The 23,008-nt window shown below is 35.8% G+C and overlaps 1 protein-coding gene across 1 annotated transcript in view; it reads left to right on the top strand.

Moving 5' to 3' along the window:
* Positions 1-23,008, top strand: part of ACBD6 (acyl-CoA binding domain containing 6) — a 205,509-nt gene that overhangs the window by 58,003 nt on the left and 124,498 nt on the right. The gene's annotated exons all lie outside the window — the stretch shown is intronic.

Genomic DNA, 23,008 nt, shown 5'->3' with positions numbered 1-23,008 from the left:
TAGTTCCTAGCTAGGCACTTGCATCCATTTTCCCTTGGATGAATTAGAACTAAACCTATGATAGTAAATACAACTATAAAATCTACCAATTTTAAGGTGAGCTGTCTTGAAATGCTTTTTAAAGAAAAATGAATACTGTGTTTGTGCTGTTATTTGAAAAATACAACTAATGCTCTGGCTTTATAAATAAAAATGATTTAATAAAACTAATGAAAATGACAGAGACACTGTCTCTGGTTCTCTTACTTAGCATAGTGCCTGGCACTTAGTTATTACTGCTTCTTAATTTGAGTACTACTTTACCTTCGATTTGTCATATACTCCTTGACCATATCTGAAAAATTTGAACATTGGTTTCATTTAAGTTTGTGGTGGGCAACTTCTCATAGATTTGTTTAGATTATGGTTTAAAATTCCATATTCTGAATTTTTAGTATAAGTTTGCCAGAAAAGAAATTTATTCATTTAACTAAGCCAATCAAATCAGTTTCTACTTAGAAAGAATGCATAGGGACAGAAATTTTGCTTTTGAAAAACTCTTACAGAAGTCATTTTAGAGTTATAATTTATAATATTTTAATAACAGACAAAATTCTACAGTCCATAGTAAGTGAACGTACAGAGTTTAGGGAACAATCTCAGAACAATAATAACTTAAAATGTCAGAGCAATCTAGAGAATTATTTTCTTGGAACAACTCCTTCAACCACTTCTTCTGAATGCTTCTTACCACCAGTCAAAGGGGAACTCTGAAGAGATTTCACTTTATTGAAGTAATCGAAAACATTTCCCTTCTCTTGGTCTGATCCTGTCCCTAATCTAGTCAAGATTTAGGGGAAGAGAGTATTGGCATTAGTGGTGAGACCAAGGCCTTGCCACTGGATGGTCACTGCCCATTTTCTACATCTCTGAAATTTCACCTTGTTTCCTCAAAGAAGGTGGTTAGACTTTTGATAAAGAGGAAAATGGATTTTGGGCAGGACATTGTTTCAGAATTGTTAGTTAAAGAAATTAAGTGTTTCCAACCCAAAGGAGAGCCAGGACTTAAATGCATAGCCTAGAGCAGTGATTCCCAACGTGGGCGCCACCGCCCCCCTGGTGGGTGCTGCAGCAATCCAGGGGAGCAGTGATGGCCACAGGTGCATTTATCTTTCCTATTAATTGCTATTAACATTTAAAAAAATTAATTTCCAGGGGCACTAAGTAATATTTTTTCTGGAAAGGGTGCAGAAGGCCAAAAAAGTTTGGGAACCACTCGTCAATAGGTATGTGTGCTTCTACAAGAAGTTGTTAGAACAAGAACATCTGAGTGACTTTATGTATACCAAGCTCCTATTCTCAGAATTTATTCAACAACCATTTCTGAAACATCCTGAAGAATTTATTCTTAACTTACTCCTTAACATTAAGTGCTAAAGGGATAAAAATAACAATATGACTTATAGGAAGAACACCAGATTTAGAATTTGAGAATTTGAATAAAACAGGGATATTCATTCATCTTTATAAGCAGCTTAAACTGTAAAAAGAGTTTTACACTTGCTGTTGGAAAATCTGGGTTTGAATACCCTCTCTTGTTGTCTCCTTTTGGAACTGGGAGAAGGACCTCATTAGAGATTGGACAAGTGATCTCTCAAGCTCCCTTCCAGATCATTCTTAGAGATCATCTAATTCAGTGACCACATTTTACAGATAATGAAGTCTAGGCTTTGTGCAGTTACAGTGTCACCCCAGATTAAGCCAAGAATCCTTTCTTCCTCCAGCCAATGAGAAGCCAGACAGCTGGGCTTCCAGTCTGAAGAATGGCCTTGTTCCCATTTTGGCCCTGCCCTTTCTTCCTTGTGTGGCCTCAAATGGATCAATGCATTTGTCTGGACTTTGACTATTTCACTCACAAAACAAGGAAGTTGAATTAGTGAGCCACTCAGACTCTTTCTAGCCTTAAATCTGTGATTGATCCCAGCAATATAGCTATGGGCTTAGAGGTGATTTACCTTTCTGAGCTTGTTTCTTCATCTTTAAAATAGGAATCACAATATTACTTGCAGTAACCTGCCTGACAAGATTGTTGGGAGGAAATTGCTTTGTAAACTATGAAGCACCCCTTCAGTGTTAACTGTTATTAGTACAGCAGTCTATTAAGGGAAGATGAAACATTTATAAAAAATAACTAGCATGCAAATAAAACAGGATAACAGCCTGAGAAAGGTTACAAAGTGCCAGGAGAGAGCCAAGAAAGGAGATAATGCATTTCATATTTGAGTAGTGAGGGGAAGGATCATGAAAAGCTTTATGAAAGAGTTGGCATTTGAGCCAGGCCTTGGAAAATGGGTAGTATCTCAGCAGAAAAGAAGGGAGATAGATGTCTTCTAGGCATATGACCTGTGGTAAGAGCAAAATAGAGGGAAAAGGGAAGGATGAGTCTAGAAGTAGTACATTTTGAAAGTAACATCGAATTTTGAAGGAGAGAATTAGGATGTTAGGCTGGTTATGCCTTTTGATAAAAGAAAAGGAAGAGAATAGCATTTGTATTGTACTTGCTGTGTCCCAGACAGTGTGATAAGTGGTTTTTTTTTGCAAATACTATCTCATTTGATAATTTATAGCAAACCAGGAGGTCAATGTCATTATTATCCCCATTTTTTCAGTTGAGGAAACTGAGGCAAACAGAAGTTAAGTGACATGTCTAGGATCATATAGGTAGTAAGTGTATGAGGCCAGATTTGGACTCAGGTCTTTCTGACTTCATGCCTTATACTTTATCCACTGTGCAATCGGCTGCCTTTAAAAAAAAATTGTCTGATAAGAAAAATGTCCAACAATCTAGTAGTTATTTATTAGCTTATTTCAGCAGAATTATCTTCTGACTGTCAGGAAAGAATGTATGAAAGGATTTGTTGTTATTCCGTCATTTCATTTGTGTCCAACTCTTTGTGACCCCATTTGGGATTTTCTTGGCAAAGATACTAGAGTGGTTTACCATTTCCTTCTTCAGTGTATTAAAGCAAACAAAAGTTAAGTGACTTGTTTAGGGTCACACAGCTAGTAAGTAAGCTCTCCATAGAGCCACCTAACTGTTTCTTGAAAGAAGTGAAAGGTATTTTATTTTACTTGTGAATAGGGAACAAGAATTCCTTGGCACAATGGGCCATGGCAGAGGGTAGAATCTACCAGAATAATTCTTGCCATTAGAGTATGTTGTAGGGATGAATACTGGTTGTAAAGTATTCTAAGACCCTTAATAAAAGGTAGTATTGATTCCAACTACTAGTATAGTTAGTATTTTACAGCTAATGTGTTTAAATACTTTCTAAATTTTATTTGTTCTTTAGAAAATGTTATGTTAGAATTTATCTCTTTTTGATTTAAAAATGTTATTAATTTTTATTTGGTATTTTAGTTTCTATAGTACATTCAGTGTATTTGGGGATAGTTTTGCTATTTGTAGATAGCTATAACTAAAACAAGATAGCCAGAGCTTTTCTCCAAGATCTGGGCTATGTAGGGTATACTTCTCCCTGTAGTAGCCCTATGGCCTGGTATCCCTGACCCTTTAGTCTTTATGCACCTTGACATGAGCCAAATCAGTCAATCAATCAACAAGCTTTGTTGCCACATGAATGGCAACTATGGAAAACTCTTTCCCCTGCCAGGCTTTAGGTTGTCATTCTCAGCAGGTCATCACACTCTCGGCCCCAATCCCCAGCCCCTTTCATTGAGTATTCAGGAGTTGGAAATATCAATAATATTTGTAGGGGATCAAGAATTGGAATAACTCCTCACTTCCCCATTGCTACTTCCAGACTTTCTGTTGACACTATCACTTAGCAATCCTCTATCTCATCACCACTTGCCTTTTGGACATCTTGAACTTGATGTCCTTTAAGCCTCTTTGATTTGCCATATCCAGAGCAAAAATCATTCTCTTTCCTACCAAGCTGTTTCCCTCTTCTAAATTTCCCCATTGATTTCTTTTTTTTTAATGCTTAATTTTATTTTTCCTTAAAAACATAATTTTTAGCCTTTGTTTTTATAATTTTTGAATTCCAAATTTCTTCCCTTCCCTCCCCTTCTTAAAAATAGAGTACATATGTTCAGTCATGCAAAACATTTCCATATTAGCTATATTGCCAAAGAGAATGCAGACCAAAAAAGAAAAAAAGTAAGAAAAGTATGTTTCAATCTATACTCAGACTCCATCAATTTTTTTAGAGGTGAATAGCATTTTTTAATATGAGACCCTATAAATTGCCTTGGATCAATGTATTGATCACAATAGCTAAATCACTCACAGTTCATTGTAAAATATTGTGGTTACATTATATTTTACAATGCTTTCCTGGCTCTACTCTTACTTCACTTTGCATTAGTTCATATACATCTTCCCAGATTTTTCTGAAAACATCCTGCTTATCATTTCTTATATCACAATAATATTCCATTAGAATCACATGCCACAACTTACTCAGCCATTCCCCAGTTGATGAACATCCTTTCAATTTCCAATTTAGTGAATTAATTTCCCAATTTTTCCACATCACCTCCAACGTTTGATGTTTTCTTTTTCTGTCATATTAACCAGTCTTATAGATGTGAAGTGATTCCTCAGAGTTGCTTTAATTTGCATTGCTCTAATCAATAATAATTTAGTGCATTTTTATAACTGCCTGTTCTTAACCTGTGAACATTTATCAGTTGGGAAATGACTTATTTTCTTATAAATTTTAACTTGAGAAATGAGAACTTTATTTTTTTATTATAAAGATATTTTATTTTACCAATTACATATAGTAACAAATTTCCATATAAGTTTTCCAAAGGTATATGATCCAAATTGCCTCCCTCCCTACACTCCCTTCTCCTGGAACTGGCAAGTGGTTTAATCTGGATTAAACATGGATTATCATGCAAAACATTTCCATATTGTTTACTTTTGTAAAAGAATAATCATATAAAACCAAAACTCCCAAACAAAAAATAAACTTAAGTGAAAAATCGCACACTTTGATTTGTATTCTGACTCTGTAAGGAAGAATAAGAAACCCATGCCTTTGGCACTTCATTTAAGCCAATTAATTCAGTTACCCGAGCACTAATGTTATTAGGTAATGATGCAAACCACAGAGTTTCAAATTCTGTGACTACTGCAGCTCCTGTATAAAGGATTCCATTGCAAATGTAGGAAGAACCATCAGTAAATAAAATTAGGTCAGGATTTTAAGTTGGGTCAGACCATTTGTAGTTATTTTAACCACACCTTCATCAATAAAAATCTTAGAAAGAGAAGCTTGGGTTCATTGTTCCCATGTCAAAATAACAAGCAGACAAAATAGGGATAAAAGAAATATAGAAATAGGAGAAATAGAAGGTGAAGGAAAAGAAGAGAAGAAAGAAGAGAAGATAGGAATTAGGTAAATAAGTATAATAGTTTGTTATTTTGGGGTAAGAATTTAGATTAGGAATACGATAAGGGGAATTAAGTTTGTTTATGCACAGACAACAAAACTATTTTTATCAAAATGAGTTTTGATCTGTGCAAAGGGAGGAATATAAGGGAGAATAAGAGAAACCGGGGCTTTGCAAAATTGCAAAGAATACCAAAGGCATGGGTTTGTAAAGGAGGGTCTGGTCACACACACAGAACTTTATGGACCCTAACCTAGAATGGGAGGACTGCTTAAAAGGTGACACACAGAGACCATTGTGCCGTTGTTCCTATCCAGCCAGGAGTTCGGAGAGTTCATTTCCTGTTGGCAGTTTGTCTATGCCTGAAGGAGGTGACTTACCTTTTCCTGAAACCAAGAAAGATCCTATGGTCCAGCTAGTGAGAGATTTCTGAGATCCTGTCCTTCCCTGCCTCCAATCGCCATCTCCCAGGGATCCTGTAAGCTCTTGATTCCTGAGAGGTTTCCTAACTGAATGTGTATGTGAGAGCCAGAACCTTGATAAATCTGTCTTTGGAGAAAAGACCTGCAGCCATCTTGGCCTCTGCCCATGAGGTTGAGCTCATTGAGTTCAGTCTACTCTGATGAACTTTTACTATGTACAATTTATTTTGAGAACTAATGGGTTAGGGTAGATTATATAGAAGGGGAATTTAGATAGAGAGTAGGTTTTAAGCAGCTTGAAAACTTGAAGAAGGTTCCGTGAGTTGGGTGGAGAATCTAGATTTTGAGATTTAGGGACTCCTTTTTCCTGGTCCTCCATCATTTCTCTTTACTTGTCTATAATTAAACCCCAAGTTACTGTTTTATAGAAGAGTCAGATTGCATTTTGACCAAAGAGGTGACACTCAGGCCTGTAGAGTGAGTTCCTCTGAGAAGATACTAAGGCAACTCTATAAACCCTTTTAGGCATCTTGTTTCACCTATTTCAACTCCATCAGTGCTTTCTCTGGAGGTGAATAGCATTCTTTGTCATAAGTCCCTCAAAATTGTCCTGAATCATTGTATTGCTGAGAGTAGCAAAGTCTATCACAGTTGATCATTCTACAGTATTGTTGTTACTGTGTACAATGTTCTTTCTGGTTCTGCTTTTTTACTCTGTATATCCTTTCTTCTTTTTGGGGGGGATCTCTTTGGGATACAGAGCTAGTAGTGATATTACTAAATCAAAGGGTATACATTGTTTTATAGCCCTCTGGGAAAAGTTCCAAATTACCCTCCAGAATGGTTGGATCAGTTCATAACTCTACCTGCAACATACTGTCCCATTTTTACCACATCCCTTTCAACTTCCCCTCCAGTATTTATCACTTTCCTTTACTACCATATTGGCCAATCTAATAGGTGTGAGGTGGTACCTCAGAGTTGTTTTAATTTGAGTTTTTCTGAGAGGGACTTAGAACATTTTTTAAAATGATTGTTGATAGCTTTGATTTCATCTGAAAGCTGTTTATTCATATTCTTTGACCATTTGTCCATTGGGGACTTGTATTCTTATAAAGTTCACTTAGTTCTCTATATATTTGAGAAATGAGACCTTGATCAGAGAAATTTGTTATAAAATATTTTTCCGGAGTTTGATGTTTTTGTTTGTACAAAAACTCTTAAATTTTATATAGTCAAAATTATTTTACATCTTGTAATGTTTTCTGTTCCTTGTTTGGTCATAAATTTTTCCCTTCTCCATAAATCTGACAGGTAAACTATCCTATATTCCCCTAATTTATTTATAATATCACCTATTATGTCTAAATCATATGCCCATTTTGACCTTAGCTTGGTATAGAGTATGAAATATTGGTCTATACCTAGTTTTTGCCATACTATTTCCTAGTTTTCCCAGTAGTTTTTGTCAAATAGTGAGTTCTTACTCCCAAAGCTGGGGTCTTTGGATTTATTACATTCTAGATTGTTAGTCATTTGCCTCTAATCTATTCCATTGATCCACCACTATAAGAAATTAGGCCTTTATTAAAGAAACCTGCTCTGAATTTTTCACCCTGTTTTCTTGCTTTCCTTCTAATGTTGGCTACATTGGTTTTATATGTGCAAAAACTTTTTTAACATAATCAAAATTTTTCATCCCATAATGCTCTCTTATCTCCTGTTTGGTCACAGATTCTTCCCTTATCCATAGATGTGACAGGTAAAATGTCCATGCTCCCCTAATTTGCCTTGGATATCACCTCTTATTTCTAAGTTATGTACTCATTTTGACCATATCTTGGTATATGGTGTGAAATGCTGGTCTATGCCTAGTTTCTTCCAAACTGCTTTCAACTTTTCACAGCAATTTTTGTCAAATAGTAAATTCTTTTCCCAAAAGCCTGCCTCTTTGCATTTTTCAAATATTAAATTACTCTGGCTACTTACTATTGTATGTTAAGCATCTAAGCTATTCCACTGATCCCATCATTCTTTTTCCTGGTTAATGTCAGATGTTTTGTCTATCACTACTTTGTGATTTGGAACTGCTAGGCCACCTTCCTTCACATTCTTTTTTCATTGATTCCTCTTGACCTTTTGTTCTTCCAAGTGAATTTTCTTATTATTTTTTCTAGCTTTATAAAGTAATTTTTTGCTAGTATGATTGGTATGATACTGAATAATAAATTCATGTAGGTAGAAATGTCATTTTTGTTACACGGACTTGGCCTAACTGTGAGCAGTTAATATTTCTCCATTTGTATAGATTTGATTTTATTTGTGCAAAAAGCATTTTGTAAATTTGTTCTTATAGTTCATAGGTTTGTCTTGGCAGGTAGACTTCCAAGTATTTTATATTGTCTGCAATTACCTTAAATAGAGCATTGCTTTTTATTTCTTTTTTGCTGAACTGTGTTGGTAACATATAGAAATTCTATGATTATGTGGGTTTATTTTACATCATGTAACTTTGCTGAAGTTGTCAATTATTTTAATTTATTTTTTAGTTGATTCTCTATATCTCAAGTTTATTTACCATTATACCATCTGCAAAGGGTGATAGTTTTACTTCCTAATTGCTTAGTCTCATACCTTCAATTTCTTTTTCTTATAGCTATACCTAGTGTTTGAAATAGTACAATTTTGAATAAAAATAATTATAATTGGCATCCTTGCTTCACCCCTGATCATTTTAGGAAGGCTTCTAGCTTATCCCCACCACAGATAATACTTGCTTGATGATTTCAGATACACATTACTTATCATTTATTCCTTTATTTTCTAGAGTTTTTAATAGGAATGAGTATTGTATTTTATCAAAAGATTTTTCTGCAGCTGTTGGGATAATCATATTATTTTTGTTGTTGATATGGTCAATTATGCTGCTAGTTTTCCTGATGTTGAACAAGCCCTTCATTCCTGGTATAAATCCCACCTGCTCCGCATGTGATTTTTGTGATGTATTGCTACAATCTTTTTGTAAGTATTAAATTTTTTTTCTTTAATATTCATTAGGGAAATTAGTCTATGGTTTTCTTTCTGTCTTTACTCTTCCTGGTTTAGGTATCAGAACCATATTTGTATTATAGAAGGATTTGGAAAATTCTTTGTTCACCTATTTTTCTAAATAATTTATATTGTATTGCAATTAATTGTTATTTCAATGTTTGGTGGAATTCAGTTATAAAACTATCTTAATCCTGGGAATTTTTTCTTAGGGAATTTTTATGTGGATATTAAATTTATTTTTCTAAGATAGGGTTATTTAAATATTCTATTTCCACTTGTATTGTTAATCTGAACAATTTATATTTTTACAAATATCTATTTCACTTAGGTTGTGAGATTTGTTGGCATATAATTGGACAAAATAACTCATAATAATTGCTTTAATTTCATCTTCATTGGTGATGAATTTACTCTTCATTTTAGATACTGGTAATTTGGTTTTCTTTTAAAAATCAAATTAATAAAAATCTATTTTGTTGTTATTTTCTCCCCATAAAACCAGCTCCTCATTCTGTTGATTAGTTCAGTGGTTTCCTAGCTTTCAATTTTATTAATTTCTCCTTTGATTTTCAGCATTTCCAATTTAGTGATTAATTGGGGCATTTTAATTTGTTCTTTTTCTAGTTTTTTTAGTTGTCTTTGTTGATATTCTCTTTTTCCATTTTATTGATATTGTCATTTAGAGCAGTGATGGCAAACCTATGACACACATGTCAGCACTGGCACATGTAGCCATTTTCGATGACACACGGCCTCATACAGAGAAGTATGAGGCCATATGCCGAGGATGAAACATTTGCTGTAGTGTAGTGTAGACACTCTGTGCACTATAGATGACAATTCTATCTATATTAATTTACCTATTTTGGTTTATTAAATACAGTATATATTATAATTATACAGTTTTGTTATTTAAACTATAAATATTGTGAAATTATGTTTTTTTTCTTGAAGTGACACACCATCCAAGTTATGCTTGTGTTTTGTTTTGTTTTTTGCTGAATTTTGACACACCACGCTCTTCAAAAGGTTACCCATCACTGATTTAGAGAAATAAATTTTCCCCTAATTACTATTTTGTGTATCATTTTATAAATTTTTGTATCATCTTATAAATTTTGGCATGCTGTCTCATTGTTGTCACTTTCCTTAATTAAACTATTGGTTACAACTATGATTTGTTCTTTAGGATTAGATTATTAAGTTTCCAATAAATTTTTAATCTATGTTTTCATGGCCCTTTATTAAATGTAATTTTTTGCATTATGAGCTGAAAAGGATCCCTTTACTATTTTTGTTTTTCTGCATTTCTGTGTGAAGTTTTTGTGCCCTAATACTTGGTTCATTTTTGCATAAGTGCTACATAGAGCTGAGGGAAAAAAAAAGGTGTATTCCCTTTTGTTCCTATTTATTTTTTTCCAGAGGTTTATTGTATCTAATTTTTCTAAAATTCTACTCTATTACTTCCCTCTTTTTTTTTCTTTTGGTTAAAATTTATCTAGTTCTGAGAGGGTTATTGCCCATTTCCTCCTATAACTCATTTAAATGTTTAAGAATTTGGATGCATACATTTGGATGCACCATTTGGTGCATAAATGTTTAATATTGATATTCATTGTCTATAGTATCTTTTAGAAAAATGTAATTTCCTTAATTATCTTTTTTTTTTTTACCTAGACTTATTTTTGCTTTTGCTTTGTTTGAAACCATGATTGCTACTCTTTTTTACTTCCACTGAAACTTAATAGATTCTATTCCAGACTCTTAATTTTACTCTCTGTGTATCTTTCTGTTTGAAATGTGTTTCTTGTAAACATCATATTGTCAGATTTGTTTTATGGGTGAGTTAATCACATTTACAGCTATGTTGACTAATGGCATATTTCTCTCCATCCTTTTTTCTCCTGTTTATCCTTCTCTACCTTTTTTACTGCCTTTCCTCAAAAGTTTATTTTGCTTCTGACTGCTTCCTCTCTTAGTTTACCCTCCCTTCTGTCATTGCCCCCCCCCATCTTTCCTTCTCTTATCTTTTTTCCTTCTAATATTCACTGTAGGGCAAGATAGATTTATTTACACACCTGAGTTATGTATGTTTTTTTCTTTTTTGGGCCAGTTGGTTCCAGTGAGAGTAAGGTTCAAGTATTGACCACCACTCCCATCTTCTCCTCCACTCTAAAAGCTCTTCCCCCCCATACCTTTTTTACATTTATGGCAACCACATGAAGTCTGGAGAGCAGATTCTCAATTTTTCAGATAGCCTAGCAAGCCACGTTTTTCCTGCCATTTTTGTGTTTTTGTTTTTGGCCACCCTGCTACTTTCCTTTGAATGGCTTTTCCAGGAAAGGGGAAAGTTACTTTGTTCCTGACTTTCCTGATCCCCTTGGATGCCACTCTAGCCTTCTTGGCCAATAATGCCGGCCTCCCCCTGGGCCAGCCAGACCCTCCCTGGGTGGAAAGCCGCTTCTGATTCTCCAGACCCTCAACATTGACCCTCCATGGAAGCTCCTGCTGCCCCTGATCCCAGATCCTAGCTGTTCCCTGTTGCTCTTGCTATTCCCAATGTTCCAGATCCAAAATGGTGCCTGGAGTGACTGCTTGGAGTAAATCTCCTGAGGCTTGGAAAGTATAACATCCTTCTTTTTCATTGTGCACAGCTGAGAGTTTCCTCGATGCCTGCCTGGGAAACCTGGGTATGTTTCTTCTTAAGACAATAATTAGCCTGCACAAAGGGCTTTTACCTGAGGAGAGCTTTTAACTTTTAACCCCACCAACATGGGTTTTCAAGCCTGATTTAGTCGTTTGTCTAGCAACCCCACCCCCTCCACGTGGGTTTTTGAGCCTGCAGCTTTTCCAGTCCTTTCCCCAGTTGGCTTCCGTGCTCTGCCTGTGTGGGAGGGGACTGAGATAGCATGTGGGCCCTAGCCTTTTACCAGGAAGTAAAATGGCAAACATGGCTCGAATTGCCTATTTCAAACAGATCCCAGTTGTGGGATGTTTTTTTTTCCTACTGGTCCTTACAATTATCTTGCCTGAGATTCAGGGTTGAAATTCATCTCCCTACAACCCATGGCCTGCCCAGACTATAAACTATATCCAGTTTGGGATTCCTCTACACCAGCTATGGGCAGACTTTTTAAAGAGGGGGCCAAAGGAAAGGAAATGTTCAACCTTTTTTTAATATAGGCATAACTAAGAGATATTGTAGTTTTGTTCTAGAATGCCAAAATAAAGCAAATTTTTTTTGCATTATGTTTATACTATACCTTAGTCTATTAGGTATGAAATAGTATTAAGTCTTAAAAATATATACCTTAATTTTAAAATACTTTATTACCCAAAAAAACCTAACCATTGTCTAAGTCTTCAGTGACTCATATTCTTTTTTGTTGGTGGTGGGTCTGGCCTTGAAGTTGATGGCCACTGACTGATTAGGGTAGTAGTTGCTAAAGCCTGGGGTGCTTGTGGCAATTTATAAAGATAACAATGACATATGCCACACTGATTGACTCTTCCTTTCATTTGAACACTTGGAGGCTATTATAGGATTATTAATTGGACTAATTTCAATATTGTTGTGTCTCAGAGAATAAGGAAACCCAAGGAAATGGAGAGAAAAATGGGGAAAAGGCTGGTTGGTGGAGCAATCAGAACACATACAACATTTCAATTAAGTTCGTTATTTTATGTGGGTACCCCAAGACAATTATAATAATAATATCAAAGATTAGTGTTCACAAATGACCATAACAGATATAATAACCAAAAAAGTTTGAAATATTACTAGAATGACTAAAATGCGACCTAGAAACATGATGTAAGCACATATTGTTGGAAAAATGGCATTATTAGACTTGCTCAACACAAGGTTATCAGAAATATTCATTTTGTAAAAAAACATACTATCTGCAAAGCATGAGAAAATGAGGTATGTCTGTACATAGAAAGCAACTCTATTGTATCCACTAAAATGAAACTCCGTGCCAGAACAGATTGTATTATTTTTATACTTGTATCTGCTGCCCCTAGCAGAGTGACTGGCACATAGCAGGTGCTTAATAAATACTAATTGGCAGGATGACTGAAAGATACTAAAAAAGGAATAGTATGATCAACCTAAGATAAGGCTGTGTTATTGGAAGTTTAGGCATCCTTGAACTACATTTCCCATGGCTTCCTGTCTTGCATGATGACGTAGACAGTTACATAATGATGTAGACAGGAGGATAAAATCAAGTGGCTGTACTGGCACTTCCTCTTTTCCTCCTGAAGCAGCATGGTAGCAGCAGGTAATGGCAGGTCTTTAAAACTGACTTAGCTAGCATGGCATGTGGCTTCATTTCCTAATGACTACTAATAAAATGATAATATTTTTAAAACTGTCCTTTTATATTCATTTTATTATTGTTGCAATAACCTAGAAATGTAATGAGGGCCTGAACTAAGATGGTAGAAGTTTGTACTACTAAGAGAAGTGTCTGAAGTAGTGTGGGAGTGAAGAAGAGTTGAAGGTATAACCAAGGTCATGAATTTGGGAGTTTGGAAGTCTGTGCCTACTTTTGACAGAAATACAAGAAGTTTGAAGAAAAGAGTGTTAGGGATAAAAAATAATTAATTCAACTTTTATATATTAAATATGAAGATGTTTCTGGGATGGTGTCTAATTTGAAATGTCTTAAAGACGATTAGTTAGTAGTGTTTGTTCTGCAAAATAATATGCTAAAATGTAGCTTCTTTTGGATCACATAATAGAATGGCAAGTCACTCATTATGCTCATTGATTTGGCTTATACTTTAAAATAAATTATATTAAGTAGTAAGGCATCATGGTATAGTTAGTGGAAAAATCATTGGATGTAAAGTCAGAAAATTATTCTGGTTTTACCAATTTGAATCCATGTGACTTTGAGCAAGTCATATATATAACATGAGGGTTAAAATCCATGTATACTGGAGGATCAAATGATATAATGCATCTTAAGGGCTTTTCTTCCACAAAGTGCTATATGAGTTGTGTATTATTGTTACTTTAGTTATTATTCTGATTTCATAGTAGGTATTTGTATATTTTTATAGTAGGCTTAGAAACCTTTACTTTTTTCATTGTGTCCATAAAAATTTTTGATGTTTACATGTGGGTACATCTCAGAAATGATCTTATTGCATTTATTTAATATAATTTAAATTTTTAAATTTTAAATTAATAAATTAAATTTAGATTGAAGAAAAATAGTTGATAAAAAGCTTGACTTTAACTTACTTAAGAGATATTTTGAAGTGTCTTACTTGGAGCACATTATTATGATTTAAAACCAAAAAATAACTCATGCATGAATATGCCTGTTTTGTAGGGAGATAGCATCAAAATCTTTCTAATGCAAAAAAATCTTGTTAATATTACCATAGATTAGAAAGTTTTAGAAAATAGATTTATTTTATAACATGACATTTTTATTATAGCAAAACTCATCATGATGGTTAGAAATTCATGTGTAATGAGCTAGAAATGTTTAAGAGTCGGAAGTCAAAATGAAAAAAAAAAGAGGCTATTCATTTAAGTAAATTTCAATAAAATTTTGCTTGTATCTTTTATTTAGTGAAATTTAGTGTTAAATATTTTATTTTTATACATCAAAAAAGTAATTTAAAAGGGTTTACAACATGGAAAGTCTCAGGTATTGGCAGAGCCTTTATGGTAGAGTTATGAATTATTTGCAATGATTAGTATGATTAGAAGAGTGACAGTAAGGTCCTTTGGAAAGAGCACTGGATTTGGAATCAAAAGACATGATTTGAGTGCTGTCTCTCCCACTTACTATCTATTTGATCTTCCTCATTCCTGGAATGAAATGGTTGGACTAAATGAAGTCAAAGGGCCTTTTTCATACTAAACCAATGACCTCCTGAAACAGTATACCTATTTTATGACATTTGGCCTCCTGGCCTTTGCCAAAAACTGTAACTTGTCCAAGATATGATGAAGTAGGGCACTTCATAAAACGAGTCCAGACACCCAGAAGTTCAAATTAATGGAACCAATATTTATTTGTTAATCTCTTGATTAATAAATGAAGCTACTGGCCGGGGCAGACTTTCCTAGGACTGAAGTTACAATGCAGTTTTTATAGGGTGCAAGATACAAAGCAAACAGTGTCCATTAATGAGACATAACCTTGAAGATTAGGTGCAAAATAATTGAAGCAAGCAAGCCTTATTGTCTAGAAGCCAGATGTGTCATTAACATGGGGTACAGGACATTCTGTTGTATATCTTAATCCTATACTGGCTTCCTTGTTAGTAAGGGAGTCACTTTCTCATGAACACTGACTATATGTTGTTTTAGTTCTGAACTGTGACTGACCTTCACAGGAAAGCTCATTTCTGATTTTTGCTTTCTCCAGGGAGAAGCAGGTTTTCTGATCAATGACTTAGTTTACCTCACTTCAATGGTAGTGAAAAGTCAGTGCTTCTGTCACCAGCTTCCTGAAAGGATTTTTGAGTCATGTCTCTGCAAATAATTTCTACATTAGACCATACCCTGATCCTTATCCTTTTGCACTCCACTTTGTTTTCTGATACTTTGTTAGAAGTGGCAAGATATACTTAATACTAGAGTTATAGGTGGGTCACTATTATATTTAGAAACCTGACATCTGACTCTTCCTTTACCTCTGAGTTTATGGATCATTGGGAAGGAAAAACAGAAACCAAATGGAAAGTTGAATTCACTTGTTATTCTAGAGAAAGTGATGATAACAATAGATAACATTTATATAGTGCTTTAAGGTTTTAAATTGTTCTTCACATGCATTTTTTCATTGTTGCCTCATCATAACATCATGAGTTCTGGTTCTGCTAAGCCTAGCTGTGTAACTGAGTCCTGTCTTTAAAAGAATTACGAAAATAATTTTTTATGCATTCCTCATGATGGCAAAGGCAGATCTGGTAGACAAGGCAGGGACCAATGACAGTCTTCTGTCCTGAGAGGTTTGGAGCCAGCTATGGGGTAAGCTGAAACAGCTACGTTTGACTTTGCTACAAAAACAATAGTAACAGGCATGCTACTTTGCAAAAAACACATCAGGATTATTATCTAAACTTCCTAAATACCTAGAAGGCTTTATCTCATGAACTAGGAAATACATTTAAAAATTAAAGCAAAAGTTTAAAATGCCAACAAAGTATGAACCTATGCATTTTTCCTCCCCATACACCCCTAAGATTTGATCATTCCCATTATGTTTTATAATTTGTTAGATGCTATGTAATCCCAATTATACAAGCAGCCATCTGTACCTGCCCTGAGCAAGACTGTACTAGTGCACAACTGGAATGATTGATGGGCTCTGGAATTGATTAGTTGTTCTGTGAGATAAATGAACTGTTTTGGCAGAAAATACCAGAGGTCACTACATGTGGTCAGGCACAAAGGCCTGAAGAATTTTAAAGAGATGCTTTCATCATAAACTGTAAAATTGCTGTTCCTAAATAATAATGAACTTTAGAAATGTTCTGATTGAAGTTTTTTCTTCATTGGCAGTTCTATGCTCTTAATTGAATATGAAACTAAAAGATCAAGCAGAAAACTTAGACTTGATTTTGCTTTTTCTTTTTTCCATTTTGACATAATGGGAATGAAAATTCCTGCTGGCATACATTCTGAACATCACTGTTCAGAATGAAAGCAGTCCTGAAATGTGTCACTCTCACATAAATTGTGCTATAAAATTGTCCAGCTTAAATGGCTGGAGGAAAAGAGAGCATCATAGACATCTCTTCCACATGCAGCAATGACTGCTGAGAAAAGAATGACATAGATGCCCAGCCAGTTGAGGATTTAAAGACTCACAGCATTGGGAGAAAAAAAGCCCATTTTTGACAAGTACTTATCAGGCACTTTTAAGAGTATTTTAAGCAGTTCATGTTACAAACATTTCATACTTTTAAATAATTATTTAAAAAATGTATACTTGTATCTTTACCTTTTGATAGGGCAGAATCATCTTTGGGACACCACCCTTTTCTGCTCTGAATGCCAGAAGGATCTATTATTGTCCTTCTCTGACTATGGTACTGTTACCTGTGATCAGAATTGTGTTAACACTTTGGTGATAGGTTGGGAATTGGATGACATATGTCTTGTTACATCCTGGTTATTCTCTTGAGGACTCCATGAGAGTGTATAGGCGAGTGGGCAACTCCCCCTGAGAATCTGACTTCCCAGAATGAACTTGAGATATGGATTTATTCAGCCTGTAAAACCTCAGCTGGCATAAATAATTGAGAAAGCAAAGGTTTGTCTGTGGTGCACACCTCAGGGACACATGGCTCCCTTCCCTCTCTTCCCTCCCTTTCTTATGAAAATGATCCCAGTTGCACTGCTCGATAAGAACAACACCAAGCAATTAAAAGCTATGGGTGGCTGGAGGGAGGAGAAAAGGTTCAGTTAATGAGCTTTTCCTCGTTCAGTGCCCATGAGAGCCTCAGGAGTGACAAGGCGATTAAAGCAAAGAGATAATTATAGATTATGTGAAAATGGGCCCCTTGGGGCAAGAAGGCCTTGACATCAAAAGTAACTGTTGCCAGAGTTTCCTGGCTCCCATATTTGCCTTTTCAAATGTACTTCATTTAGTTTCCTTATGATCTGTGGCCTGATGCCAAGTATACAAGCAAAGCCACCTGTTTGTTGTTCACCAATCTTGGCTCTGTTACCAACATCCTTCAGCCAAAACATTCCTGGTTTTGTTTCATTCTTTCACTCACTAAACCAACTAATATTTATTAAATGATTAATATATTTTTAGGCAGTATGCAAGGTAGTGTTATGAATATCCCCAAGGAGCTATAATTTAGTGAGGGAAAGTCAAAAAGTTAAAAGGTTCCTTAGAGATAATCTGCTTTAACCCCACCTTATCTTACAAGGGAGGAAATGGAAGCTTTGAAAAGTTAAATGCCTTATCCAGTAACAAGTGAGTTATTAGCAGCATACTGTTCCTTAAGAAACATGTATACACAACATTAAAATGCAAGGTAGTAATGCCATATGAATTGTATAAATTAAGTACTATCTTCTGTGATGTAGCATACAGAAATCCAAGGAAAGAAGTGCTTTTTTTTTTTTAAGGAATTGAAATATTCTCAGAGGCCATCTTATCTAGCTCCTTCATTTTTTAAAATGAAATGTTCTTGATCTCTTTTGTTTTTATATAACCTGATTTTTTCCATGTCCCTCTTCTTTCCCTTTCCAATAACAAAAGGTATTTTTAAAGGGTGAGAAAGCTAATCAATGCTTCAGCAAAAAATTTGAAAATACATTCAATATTCCACACCCCTAAACTTCCCATCTCTGCAAAGGAGTTGGGGGTAGGTATCTTTTCATGATTTTCTTAGGAGCCATGCTTGTTCTTTGTACTTTTTCAGTATTCATGTTTGATTGTTGTATGGTTGTTCTTTCCATTCACATTGTTGTAGTTATTGCATATGTTGGTTTTTTTTGGCCCAGATTTTTTCATTCACCATCAGTTCACATAAATCTTTCCATATACTTCCCTTTCTTCATCACATTTGTCATTTCAGCACAATAATATTCCATTCTATTCATGTTCCACAATCTGTTTAATCATCTCCCAGTCAATGGATGTCTACTTTGTTTCTGATTCTTTGCTACCACAAAAAGTGCTGCTTTAGATATTTTGGTTTTTATAGAAACTTGTTTATGATAATCAGTAATTTCCTTTTCATATATGCATGATAGTAGAATTTCTGGTTTCAGGGAAATGGACAATTTAGTCATTTTATTTGCATAATGCTTTCAAAAATGCTTTCAAAAGTTGTACTAATTTATACTTCTACTAACAATGCATTAGTACTTATCTTCCCACAAAATTGGGGTTGGAAGACAGAAAGAGAAGGGAGCAAGTTTTTGCTCATTGTCTGCTGTGTGACTGATCCTTTGTTAAGTGATTTACAAATATTTCATTTGTTCCTTACAACTACTCTGGCAGGCAAGTGCTATTATTATCCTCACTTTACAGTTGAGAAAAATTGAAGCAAACGGATTAAGTAACTTGCCCATGATCTCATAGCTAGTCAGTGTTTGCAGCTAGATTTGAACTCAAGTCTCTCTGACTCCAAATTCAGTGCTCCTTCCATTGAGCTGCCTGTCACCACAATTCCTCCAACATTGGCTATTCTTGTTTTTTGGCAGTTTGACGAAGAATTAGATTATTTAGTTTCTAAACAATTTTAAATTTGCCTTTCCATGGATCCTTGTTAATTATAACTTTTATCACATTATGATCTGAAAAAATTGCATTTATTATTTCTGCTTTTCTGGATTTGTTTGCAATAAGTACATGGTTCATCTTTGTATATGTACCATGTACTGCTGAGAAGAAGGTATATTCCTTTTTATTCCTGTTCAATTTTCTCCAGATATCTATTAACTCTAATTTTTCTAGCATTTCATTCACTTCCCTTACTTCTTTCTTTTTTATTTTTTGTTTTGATTTATCTAGTTCTGAAAGGGGAAGGTTGAGATCCCCCACTAGTATGGCCTTATTCTGCATTTCCTCCTTAGCTCCTTTAATTTCTCCTTTAGAAATCTGGATGCCATGCCATTTGGTGCATAAATGTTTAGCAATGACATTACTTCATTCTTTTTTATTTTTTATGAACCCTTACCTTCTGTCTTGGAATGCCTTGGTTCCAAGGCAGAAGAGAGGTAAGGGCTAGGCAATGGGGGTCAAGTAGCTTGCCCAGGGTCACATAACTAGGAAATGTCTGAGGCCAGATTTGAACCTAGGACCTCCCATCTCTAGACCTGGCTCTCCATCCACTGAGCTACCCAACTGCCCCCTACATCATTCTTTATAGTACCGCTTAGCAAAATAGTACAGGAGCGAGCAAAGGCTCTGAAACCCTGAGTGAGGAATCAGTGCAGAAGGGTATACGACTGTGGAAGCAGCACCCTGAGACTTGTAAAGAAACCTCCAGCAGAGGATCAAGCAAGGGGGTTCACAAGGGGGCTCAACCTCGAGAACAACCAGACCTGATACCTCAGGAGCCTAAAGAGCCCAGACAGACCCTAAGTTTGAGGATAAAGCTGAGAAAGGTGTGGGCTAACAACAATGGCAACCCAGAATCAGAAAGCCCAGAAGAGAAAGATTAACCACAAGAAGATCTTTTAATCAGATCCAAACTCTTATCTTCTATCTCCATACCTTTGAACTAACTGCCCCCACACACGGATTACTCTGTCCCCCCACTTCTGCCTCTGGGTCTCCCTGATTTTATTCAGAATTCAGCCTAAATCCCACCTACTCCAGAAAACCTCTCTTTTCCTCCTCAACTACCCATGCCTTCTCTCAGAATGTCTTCTATCTACCATGCATATCATATATGTATCTGGTCACTAACATATTGTCTCCATTAGAATGGCAGCTCCTTGAGGTCAGGGATTGCTTTTTGGATTTTCTCTTTATCCGTAGTGCTTAGCAGTGCCTACCATATTGTAAGATCTTCATAAAAGCTTGTTGACTTGATATGATTAACTTACATTACAATACTAGCTTAAATCATGATAATGGTAGATAGCATTTTACACAGTGCTTTAAGGATGGTAAAGTGCTTTACAAGTACTATCTTGTTTTATCCTTACAGCAACTCTGGCATTATAAGTGCTATTATTATCCCCATTTTACAGATGAGGAACCTGAGGCAGACACTTGCCCAGGATCACACATCTAGTAAGTATCTGAGGTCGAATTTGAATTCAGGTGCCCCTGGCTTCAGGTTCATTGTTCTCCCCACTGTGCCACCTACCTGCCTCTAATACAGGAATGTAATCAGTTTTGTAACAGGTCAGAACAGTGTTTCAGCCAACCTGATATTTACTATGTCACTGATGCTAGGTGATGGACATTTTGGGGGAGACCATGATTATTGTTCTAAATAATAGTACCCTCAGTTAAGGATATGTAGCATGAGCTCCCTAACTTCCCATAGCAGTTTATCATATCAAGTATAAGTGTGGAATTGGGGTAAATCAAGAATCACTAAGCACTCATCTTGGAAGGGACTGGAAACCGACCCCATGAAACTGAGAGACTTCCGTTTGGGAGGGGCCAGCGAAGGAGGGAGTTTGGTGAAAATTCTGAAGATTCTAAACTGCCAACGGCCAACTGCCAAAGACTCCTGAGAGGACATTCAAATCTCCGGTGGGCTTGGGGTGGATGCTTGTGTGTGGCTGGGAGGTTCTAGACAGGAATTTAGCTCTTCTGAACCCCAAATTCAGGGGCAATCTGGAGATTTCAACAGCAAAACCTTTCTACTGACTTCATTGCCAACAAAGAAGAAACCAAGAGTCATGCTCCATAATTGGCCGTAGTACCCGGACTCCAGTGGGAGAGGGCACTTGGGGGACCCTTCCTTGATCCCTCTTATACCCCTTCCTTTCAGTTACTCCCCTGTTTGTTAGATAGTGTTAAGGATAGGATATTGTGACGGAAGGGAGAGTCAGTTTCTGAGTCAAAACTACAGAAGAAACCAGAACTGCTGTTTTGTTGTGGGGTTCACAGTTGATAGAGAAGTTATCCTTATACTCTCCTTCCTCAAAAATCCTCAAATATCCCTTACCCAGTTATCCTGAATTCGCTCATCCTTATAATAAATCTTTGTTTATTAGTGGTAGTTTGGGGCTGTACTTTGAGGGGAGGAAGACCGATCTTGTGGCTAAGGGGAAGACGAATACCAAACACCATCTTGAAGGGCAAAGCTACTAGAACTTGGGAGTGGGGAGGCTTGTCTCCATAGTGCTGGCTCTGAGGGGGAACCTAACCCATTAGGGTCACAACCGAACCCCAACACCTTCCTTCAACATCCCCACTATAGCTTTCCCAGTTGGGAACCTTTTAGAGTTTATTCCCTCTTAGGTCTTCCCTGGGGTTTGGGTGGCTGATCTGGCCCATTGAAAGCTAACAAGGGGGGAGTCTAGATACCCACCCATTTACCATCAATACTCACCCACATACACAAGTTACCTAAATCATCACCTATTAAGTTACCTAAGTGCTTTATGAATTTGTTTAAATTTTCAACTTTAAATGTTGCTATGATAGCTTATTTTAATTTTTAAAACAACATATAATTTTGGAAAGGCATTTAAATTATTGATAGTTTAGCCAAAGCAAATCACATAGACTTAGCCTTGGGATCTTTGTATTTGGCATACCAAAGAGTATACAGCCTGTCATAGTTGACAGAAAAGTTTAGACAGCAATATCTCCAAATATCATGTTTGGCAGAAATACCTTTTCATCATAATGCTCAAGTTAGGGAATAGAGATTAAAAATAATCTTCAGAAATATTATGGCCTTACAGTTATTTTGTTTTGTCTTCCCATCAGAGTTTGGTATAAAAAATGATAATTTGTTTCAAAGGACCATTTAAGTTATTACTCAGTTTTTTGAGGTTGTGAAATGTTTAAGGTCACACGGGTATTAAACATTAGAGGTAGGATTTGAATCCAGGTCCTCTGACTTTAGAACTGTTGCCTTTTCCATAGTATCACACTGTCTCCTTTATTTCAATGCCCCATATTCTATATTTTCCTCAACTTTTTGTGCTACTCAAAGAGCACTATTTGGTTTGATAGACTCCCTCAAATATCTCTAATCCCTTCTATTTTCTTTAGAATATTTTAAAGTGTCCCATTCTCTTGTGAAAAAATAAACGTTCTTACTTGACTACCAAAGATAGAGCCAAAACCCAGGAATAATTTCTTCTGAAACAAAAACAGCAGAGGGAGGGGAAGAGAAAGGAGGCCAAGTATGTGGCTTGTCCAGAGTTACATAATAAGTGGCAGGTCTAGGATTTAAATCTGATAGCTCTTAATTACAGATCCCATGCTTCTAACACATTGCATTGTTTTATGATTTAGAGATTTATTGAGGTAAAGTCACTTGACCAGGGTCACAAAAATTGTGTCAAGTAGTTGAAGGGTTGGCTTCGCTTGAAAATTATTGCACTCGCTATGCTTGGCTCCAGAGGATCAGAACGAAAAATGGTAGGTGAAAATCATAGAGAGATTTAGGCATGAGAGGGTGGGCATAGGGTTTTGAGTTTTTTTCTG

Source organism: Gracilinanus agilis, chromosome 4 (genome assembly GCF_016433145.1).
Source record: "Gracilinanus agilis isolate LMUSP501 chromosome 4, AgileGrace, whole genome shotgun sequence".
Lineage (NCBI taxonomy): Eukaryota > Metazoa > Chordata > Mammalia > Didelphimorphia > Didelphidae > Gracilinanus > Gracilinanus agilis.
Note: the sequence above shows the minus strand (reverse complement) of the source record. Positions and strands in the feature narration are given on the sequence as shown.